Below are 10,327 nucleotides of genomic sequence, written 5' to 3' on the forward strand. Positions count from 1 at the left end.
TTGTCATAGACGAGTCCATAGGTGATGGCATAAGTGCTTTGCCAGGTACATGTATTAACCAAACCAGAAATGAGAAAAATCCCCCTTCAAAAGAAAAAGCAAAAACATTACAATACAAAACAGAACAGAACAATTAAGCGTGCAAACGATTCAGTGAAAAGCAAATGGGTGAATTGAAGCACTCTGAAAAAAAAAGAAAGATTTATGGGCCTTGTAAAGTGTAAGAAAGCATTTTAAAATGGATAAATGCAAATTCTGTATCAGTCAGCACATAAGAGTCTGATTTCTGATCTTTGATGATTAAAAGCTATTGTGTAGTAGACAAGGTCATTATTAGTAGTATTAATATCATTATTGATATTCTGATATAGGGAACCTTAGAGTGCAGAGAAGGTGGATTGCAACACATATTATTTTATGCTTACAAAATATTTGCAATGATAGCATTGTGTGAAGTTCAGCTGCTTTCATAATTTGATTAATAAACCATGAAAATAATACAAATGATTATGAAAAATCTGTCGATGTATAAGTGATCCAAACATAAATACATCAGTGAACATTGCAGTGCATTGTTTTTATGCCTCCGCCACAAAGTGGTGCCGGAGGCATTATGTTTTCGGGTTGTCCGTCCATCTGTCCTTCTGTCCGTCCGTCCGTTCTTCCGTCCGTCCGTCCTTCTGTCCGTCCGTAATGAATTTTGTGGCAAGCGTAACTAAAAAACATTTTGAGGTATCCTAATGAAACTTGGCATGTATGTGTATTAGGGGGCGAAGTTGTGCCTATCAACTTTTGGGTGCACATGCTCAAGGTCAAAGGTCAAAAGGTCAAGGTCAAATACATAAAATTTAACTATTTCCACCATATCTCTGCAATGCCTGAAGATATTTTCTTGAAACTTAGTGTATTCATGTATTACCCAATTAAGATTCTCTGGTAAAGTCTGTGGTCATGAGGTCAAAGGTAAAAGGTCAAAAGGTCAAAGGTCAAAAGGTCATTTAAAAATACTAAAACTTCACTTTTTTCTGCGTACCTTGGAAATTGTTTGAGGTATCTTCATGGAACATACATGTACTGACTGACAGTGATTATCTAGACAATTTTGGGTTCAAGGGGTCAAAGGTCAGGAGTCAAAAGGTCAAGGGCAGCACTTCAAAATTTTACTATTTCCCTCATGTTTATGCAATGCCAGCAGGATTATTTTTTTACACTTGGTGTATGCATGTATAACCTAATAGAGATTCTCTGGAAAGATCTTTTTTTTTTTTGCCTCAAAGGTCAAAAGGTCAAAGATCAAGTGAAAGTGCTGAATTAAGTTTTTCCTCCATATCTCGGAAGTGGCTCAAGTTATTTTTAAACGTTCTACATATTTATGCATGTTCTGCCTGACAGAGATTATCTTATGAATTTTAGGGTCAAAGGCCAGATGAAAATGGTAACAATTTACTATTCAATACAGAAATTGAACTTTTTCTCCATACCTTGGAAATTACTGAATGCATAAACGTATGAATTGGTCAAAGTCAAGTTAAAGTCCTTAAATCCCAAATACATGCTCTCCTATTCATCCAATTAAACCTAGGTCAAGGAAGGTGACCATTCAACACATTTGTGACAAACTTGTCATTTTAATATTTAGCCATTTTCGTGAAAATGTAATCACACATTGTCCACATGCACTATCTACACCTATTAGGAGAATCATGCATCATGGCGGAGGCATACCAGTCGCCATAGCAACATTTCTAGTTGTTATTATTTCCAGGCATGTGACGGCAATATTTATGTAACCCAGTTAGAAATTATGTCTATGCGGGCAATTATTATTTGATTAGAAAGATAAAATCAAGCATAGCTTCTAATGTAGAAATCAAGTAGAATGTAATACCAGAAAATACTGTGAGTGATAATAATTTCACAAGGACTCTTACCAGTATCACCAATGTGGTTGTGATAATTGTGCTGTGATTATGATGACATTGAATAATGAAATAATGTTTTCAAGATCAGATTTTCTAATGAATCACGCAACTAGAATGAAATATATGAAATAGTTTGTGCAGTTACATAATCTATCACATGACATGTAGTTAAATTGTGAGGAATTGATATTAATGAGTATGAAATTGATAGCAGTGAGTGAATTAAATACAGTGTAATTGAATCATTGTCTGCCTACAGTGCCTCTTTCAATGAAATGCTTTCCCATTGTGGCAATTGATGAGTGAAATCAGGGAGGTGAGAGGAATCAAATCCAAGTACGAAACAAAGAATACCTGCTGAAATTAGAAGTATCATTGTGATTTTTACTCCCACCTCCAGCTGAGGGAGTTCGTTCAACCAGCGCTAACTTTATATGGTTTTATTAAAAAAGAAAAAAAGCTGTACCATGGCAATGCATTGTTCAATATTGAATAAAGTGTTTTGTTAATTCAAAAAATCTGTTTGTCACATGTGTCATATATGTATTGCAAGTCAAGTGCTCAAAAACTGAGTAAATTAAATGAATAAACTGGAAAGTCCTATGATTTTCACAAATGATGTTACCATGGCAACACACTGTTCAGTATTAACGAAAGATGAATATACACAAGTACATAGTATAACTTTCATATGTTTCAAATTTCAAGTCAAATGCTCAAAAGCTTAGGAAGTTAGCTGAATCCACAATATTTTTGAATGATTTTCATTCAAAATAATCTGTTACCATGGCAACATATTGTGTGAAAAAGAACAAAGAAGAAATTTGCACATCAGTCTATGTACTTTAGCATTCTCATGTGCCAGATTTCAAGTAAAATGCTCAAATATTGAAGGAGTAAACTGAATCTACACCTTTTTTTATTATATTCATTGAAAATGCTGTTACCATAGCAACACAATGTTCTATATCTGTGAAAGATGAAGTTTGCACAACTATACATATCATGGTGGTCACATGTACCAAATTTCAAGCAAAATGCTCCAAAGCTGAGAGATAGCAGAATCCACAATATTTTTGTATGATTTTCATTCAAAGTCTGCTGTTACCATGGCAACGCATTGTTAAACAATGGCGAAAGATGAAGTTTGCACATCTACGCACTATGCCGGTCACATGTGTGCCAAATTTCATGTCATATGCACAAAGATTGACAAATTTAGCGAATTCACAATTTTTGTATGCTTTTAAAGGAGAAAATGTTGTTACCATGGCAACAGATTGTTCAACAGCAACCAAAGATAAGTTTTGCACATCTACATACTGTAATGGTCATGTGCCAAATTTTTGGTCAAATGTTAAGAGAATTTTAAGGAAGTTAGGTCAATTCACATATTTCTTTGTTTGATTGGTATAGAAAAACTTGTTGCCATGGCAACAGATTTTTTTCACACCACTCATGAAAAAAGTGTTTTGCACAATATGTAGTTACATATTACATTTATCTGATTCTATGCAGAATTTCAACTGCATTGCTTTAAAACTGAGGGCAGTAGTTCAATCCACAACAATTTGTATGTTTTTGTGAAAATTTGCCATTGCCATTCATGACAACGTATTATGCGATATCAGCGAAAAAGATATCTTGCATATCTACCTTTGACAGTGGTCACACATGCCAAATTTAGGGTCAATTACTCCAAAATGAGACAAAAGTTTGATACAATGGCTCTCTCAAAAAGCTATCACATAAACTTAGGAGTGCTCCTGACCACTCCTAGATTTATGTGATAGCTTTGCCAAGTTAGGAGAGACTTTATGTGCTAGCTTTGTTCATGAAATGGTTTCTAGAAAAAGTCTCTCCTAAGTCCGAGTTTATGTGATAGCTTTATGCGATAGCTTTTTCATGAAACGGTTTTTAGCAAAGTCTCTCCTAAGTATGACTTAGGAGAGAGAAAGTCTCTCCTAAGACTTTCATGAAACGGACCCCTTCAGGATTTTACCTTTCTGTTTTAATGCCAGAGTATTACACCTACGATTGTCGTCGTATATAAGTTTCCGTCTCTTTGTCGGGTGTTCTTCTTCTCGGTGTCTTTGATGTTGGGATTGTGCGCGTGCGTGTGTTAATAAACAATAGCTGACTCATTAATTCAAGACGTGGCGGTAATTCGTTCATCGTCGGGTGTTGAAAAGTCCTAATGCTGGCTCATAATGCATTTTGAGCAATACTAAAGGTCCTGTCACACCCATCCGGGCAAGCTATGTGGGCTTGTTGCACGTATCTTGCACGTATAGTTGCTTACTCACGCACACACTTTTATTCAGTGGTCTTTATATATTACCATTGTACAGTACATGTAATAGAAATGGAATATCATAAACTGGTACCGCTGTACAAAGTAGCAAAATGATTACACATTTTCACACACACGCACACACACACACACACACACACACACACACACACACAACGCGCGTGTTTACTCGAGTTGTATCTCTCCTGAAATTATCCAGTATCAAAATAGCAGCTCCCCCAACGCGTGTTTCTTTTCATCTTCCTTTGTATTAGGACTAATAAGAAATTATGCAAAGCTCACAATTTAATTGTAGTCATTAGATAATCAATGAAATTCTTTATTCTCTAGAGTGCATGACACGCACAAAAAAGACACACGAAGCAACTTTTCACACTACAAAATGTTAAAATATATGAGTTCACGATATAACGCATTTAAAATGTGATTGTACTAGTCTTCATGGGAATGACAAAAGCGGAAGGTTGCACTTTAAACGTAATATTTTGTCCGATATGCATTTTAGGAGATCACAATACTGCTGACGTTGTAAGTGTTCTGCCATAATAGGCCTATCCTTTTTATTATTTTTGTCAAAGTGAACTTGGAAGTCATTAAGATGTTACGAGAAAGTATATTCACTTTTGTCGGCAATAACTGAAAACGCACGATTAAAGTGGCAAAACCAATGTTGTTTGTTAACTACTAATCATAACAGTAAATTTGATAGCTTTCTATGTATTCTCTGTTCGTCAGCGCTTATTGATGATAAATGCTGATGAGTTAATGGTTTTACGATGGCAAATGCGCCTTAATGTGTCAATAAGGAGTCATATTCCCTGTCGCTTCCTTAAAATGAGAATGAACTAGGGCCTACTTTCTTCTTATTATACAATTTAATGATGCACAGGACAGAGTGGATCGGTGAGAATTGGATGCGCGAGTTTAACTTTGGAACTGTTTAAACCCACTCGCTGCGCTCGTGGGTTTTAGATTGTTTCAAAGTTAAACGAGAGCATCCAATTCTCACCTGTCCACGAAAAAGGCCTGTGCATCATTTGTGTTATAAAATGGGCCCGTAAATTCATAATATGCAATCATTTTCCCCATCTTGAGTCCGGTGCACCTACCACACTATACAAGACTTGAGCCATGCATTCGGATTTTACCGGACGCATGGCTCAGTGTGGATCAGGAAAAATCAGTGCATGACAATTGACCAATCAGATTGCAGAGATTCTAAAGCCCATTTTATAAGAATGAATGAGTGACCACAACGACTGACACGCATGATTCTAATTCCACTCGGTCAGAAACTCTTGTACGAATGCGTCAAAGATTGCGCGAATAGCCCTGGCAGCTTGCGCGCTAGGCGCATAAGGTATTGTTCACGTCACCAGGCCGTTTCCAAAACAAAGAAGATAGCAAGACGTTGATATAACTTGCATACTGCGGTATTATATCATTCCTATCGGGTTCAGTTTTGTCCTGAGCACCACTAGCGAATTTCTGCTTGAATTTCGTTCTGCCTGAAGGATCTCTTCGTGTTTTGCTTAACCGAGATTGATCCGAGGTTTATGCTTGCCAAGATGAGAAATCACTGGGTAAGTAATCATACGTGTACATTTTGAATGAATCAATTTCAAGGTATTTCTGAAAACTAAGAGACAATATCAATGAAGACAGTATAGGCCTATAACAAATGTAAGCTTCAGAGTAGTGTTTGTCTGTGTGTGTGTGTGTGTGTGTGTGAGGTTGAATGTTCCATGACATTTGCTCCTGTGACAATTGCTCCATTAAATATCTGTATGCTAGGCCAAACATAAATTCTACCCACATACATAACCATAATCCTAATCCTCACATCAACCTAAACCTCTGACCCCATCACAACCCTAACCCTAAGCCCTTGAGGAAAATAAGACCGGAGCAATTGTCGCCGGAGCAAATGCCGTGTCACTGTGCTTTTTTTTTTTTCGGGGGGGGGTATGACGTTATATAGTGGTTATAGCACATGATTGAGTAATTATGTGTTGAATTTGTAGTGTTAAACGGCCTAAATAAGTCACAACAATTTGGAGAATGCTTCTACAGGCTATTCTACTGACGATGAAAAGACAACTTGCTACGAAGATTCAGGTGTGCTAAATAAGCGATCGTGCTTTTTATACTCTGCATGTTAAACCAATATCTAATGATAACTTAGCATCTAAGCTGTAATACTTTCTCAGATTTTCTTAAGCTTTTTATTTGTAGCAGACGTGAAAAAATGTCCAGATCATAGTGCCATTGACCTCGCCTTGCTTCAACAACAAATATATGAAGAAAAAAAAAATCCCAAAGATAACAAGATCTTTGACAATTAGATTATCTCCTATTCATATTCCTTTCAGCGAGGTCATCGTGATGACTGCCGTCTGAAAGACAGCAATGTTACCATCATCGATACTAAAGCTGAGGAGCCTCCTTCATCCTGTGGCCCTTGGAGATGGAGATTTCCAAAGCTTCGTATTGCTGCCGCTTTTAGATCACTCTTCGCGCTCCTGATTAGCCGCACCCAGGTGACAACTCTCGATCAGAATGACGTCACAAACAACCCAAGTCCATCCGGACAGCTAAGGAGTAGGAGTGGATCGAAGAGCAGCAACTTCATCTCTGGACGCGAGCTTTCACATTCGAAAACGTGTCTTCAAAGGTCAGCGACCTCAACTGCTCACACATCAAGGTCAACCCTTCCAAGCAGTGGTAGTGGCCTAAGCACCAGCTTCTGCCTTCCTGGTGCAGTGGATGATAATGATACTGTCCTAGAAACAATAAATCCAGACATACAAAGCAGGAGCTCGTGTAACGTTGCCAAACCCTCGGCAACAGAGACTCCCATCTTTCACAGACCCAAATATCTATGTCAATCACACAGTGATCAATGTGTAAAACTTTCCGATTCAAAGGACGACTTTGCAATCGATGCTGTGATGTCAGCAAATGACAGTACCTTGCAAAATACGACATCAACATCCGCACCAACGAAAAGCTACAATCAGCTTGACACATCTGTGAGTGACAACTGTCAAGAAAATGCATCCAAATCTGATATCAGTGCGACTGGCAGCGACGACTACCTGTCTGGCAGCAACACGGATAGCGATGTGGAAATAGAGCTATCGTTAGTGGACAATGACCAGGGCACTGATGTCGAAGATCCAGAGCCAAGACCACCTGCCAGGATGGGCTTTTGCTCAGAGGAGGAAGACGAGGGAAGCTCGAGCAATGGAGAAGAATGTGGAGAGCAAACCATAGCACTGAAAGAGGACAAGGAGGAGGAGGAGGATGATGAGGGTGAGGAAGAGGAGGAGACCTCGTCCTCTGAAAGTTGTCCACTTCTCGGCAATATGGCACGTCAGGTTGAGTGCTCAAACGAATTCTCTTCTTCCAGTGGGCGGAGATGTTCGGACAAGGACCACCAGTTCAAACTCGCTGCTTCACCGGTTCTGAAAGAAAATTGTTGGCTGAAGAGCTCAGAGGATGTTGTTGATGATTCTCAGCAAGAAGAAGAAATGGACTTCTATGAGAATAACGACGAGGAGGGTGACGATGATATCGACATGGACAAAATCCTGCGGACGTGCCCTCCAACAGAAATCCTCCAGACTCTGACGGACATGATCCAGCTCTCCAAGAACACAACCTGCCAGATCGAGTCAGCTCTCCGCACAGCCGCACGAATCTCCCGCGGTCCGTTTCCTCGAATGCGTGGCTCTGGACTGACCAAAGCCCAGGTCATCGACACCAAGTGTGCAAAGCTTCTGGAGGAAACGGAGCAATTTCTCGGCGACATCAACAACAACTTCATGAGCTTCTACCGTATCTCCGATCAGATGGAGAAAGTTGGTGTCGAGCAGGACCGCTATGTGGCGTCCATCCTGTTGAAGAGAGGACCTGGGGACTGGCGCAGGAACCACGCTGCTACGGTGAAGAAAATGGCGAAGCTGTGGACCCGAGACTACGACAGAATCATTACCAGGAAGGTGAGGGCCCGAGTCGAGGAGGTTATCCAGGAGGCTGATGAGGAATCCGACGAATAAAGCCAAGACTATAGTGGGAGGCTTTTGGAATGGACACGTGGTTAGCATTTAAAAGAAAGTCATCAGGGAGCGCATCCAATGATATCAAGCTTTGCCTCATGCCCGAACACATTGGCCCGCGGAGAAATTCAAAGCGATGTGTGCAATAGACAGATATTTATTAACGTCTACTTCGACTAAATACGGACATTGTCACTGGGGAGAAGGGGGGGGGGGGGGTGTCACTGCACGTCAGGAGACAAAGAAAAGTAAAAACCAATTATCGACAATTTCTGGACGAATAATTTTCATCATGAATTCATAACCGTAGTCATCTCATTTCCGCCTATCCTCACAGGATTGATCTATCTAAAAATCTATAAAATCACGTTTCACAAAATAGGAGAAGAAGACGGAAACGAAAAAAAGGAAAGAAACGCAAAGTCACGAATCCTAGAAAATCGAGTGTCAAAAGTGTATCTACCAAAGAGAGATATGCATTATGAATATTACCGACAATGATAAAAGAAAAAATGCAAATATGAGTTGCTACATTTTCAAAACGATGATAAAAGCCTGGTACAATAAAAGGCTGATGTTTACGACATACAACACTGAAAAGAATGAGTGTTCTGTTTATAAGTTTATGTCCCTTGATGGAAACGATGAGTTTAAAGCACTTTGAATTAAAATAACAAGATAAGACCATACGGAAAGGAGATGAATGAGAAGGTGGTTGAGGAGGAGGACGAACAGGAGAGAAAATTAGCAATATGCGTGTAATTCTCTATTGGGTTCTCAGCGTGCATAATTTGATTATCATCTTGATGCGTGCAAATAGTAAAGATTTCACGTTTTTGCAGCTTTACAAACACACAACACACACGGTTTTTGTAAGGAACTGGTTAAATAGTGCTATGCTTGACATAGTACTTGAAGAATGTATTTCGAAGGTTCATTAATTCCAAGTGAAATAGCTTTATCATTCTCAGGGTTTGTGAATTCGAAAATGGAAAAAAAGTGTTTTCTTTTGTTTTTGCTTTTAAGGTTTGTAGGGTACAGTACCTTCTTTTCACTTTTGAATAAGCAAACCCTGCTTTATTTCAAGATGAACAAACATGTAGGTACAGGGAAGGTTTTCAACGTGTTTGAATTGTTTCAAATGGACGTTCCAAAAAAAATTTAAACGGTAAAAGAAAAAAACAATTGAAAAAAGACTTTCAAGATTTTTAAGGACCTGTTGAAACCCTTTTGGACGTTATAGACGTCAGAAAACATTTTAAGAATATTAAAAACGTTCTCTGGACGTTCTTTGGACGTCCAGAAAACGTTTTTACGTCTAATGATAAACGTTTAAAGAACTTTTAGAAAACTTGCAAAAAAAGTCTTAGTACTCGTATTTTGTTCGATATGCATTTTACGAGATCACAATATTGTTGACGTTGTAAGTGTTCTGCCATAGGTCTATCCTTCTTGTTATTTTGCCCAAGTCAACTTGGAAGTCATTGAGATGTTTACGGGAAAGTATTTTCAGTTTTGTTAGCAATAACTAAAAAAGCACGATTATAGTGTTAAAACCAATATTATTTGTTAACTACTAAGTATAATCAATGACAACAGTATTTTTGATAGCTTTCTGTGTATTCTCTGTTCGTCAGCGCTCATTGATGATAAACACTGATGAGTTAATGAGTTTACGATGGTAAATACGCCTTAATATGTCAATAAGTAGTCACATTACCCATCCTTTTCTTTAAATGAGAATTGACTACTTCTTATGAATGAATGAGTGACCACAACGACTGACACGCATGATTCTAATTCCACTCAGTCAGAAACTCTTGTACGAATGCGTCAAAGATTGCGCGAATAGCCCTGGCAGCTTGCGCGCTAGGCGCATAAGGTATTGTTCACGTCACCAGGCCGTTTCCAAAACAAAGAAGATAGCAAGACGTTGATATAACTTGCATACTGCGGTATTATATCATTCCTATCGGGTTCAGTTTTGTCCTGAGCACCACTAGCGAATTTCAGCTTGAATTTCGTTCTGC

Source organism: Diadema setosum, chromosome 10 (assembly GCF_964275005.1).
Source record: "Diadema setosum chromosome 10, eeDiaSeto1, whole genome shotgun sequence".
Classification (NCBI taxonomy): domain Eukaryota; kingdom Metazoa; phylum Echinodermata; class Echinoidea; order Diadematoida; family Diadematidae; genus Diadema; species Diadema setosum.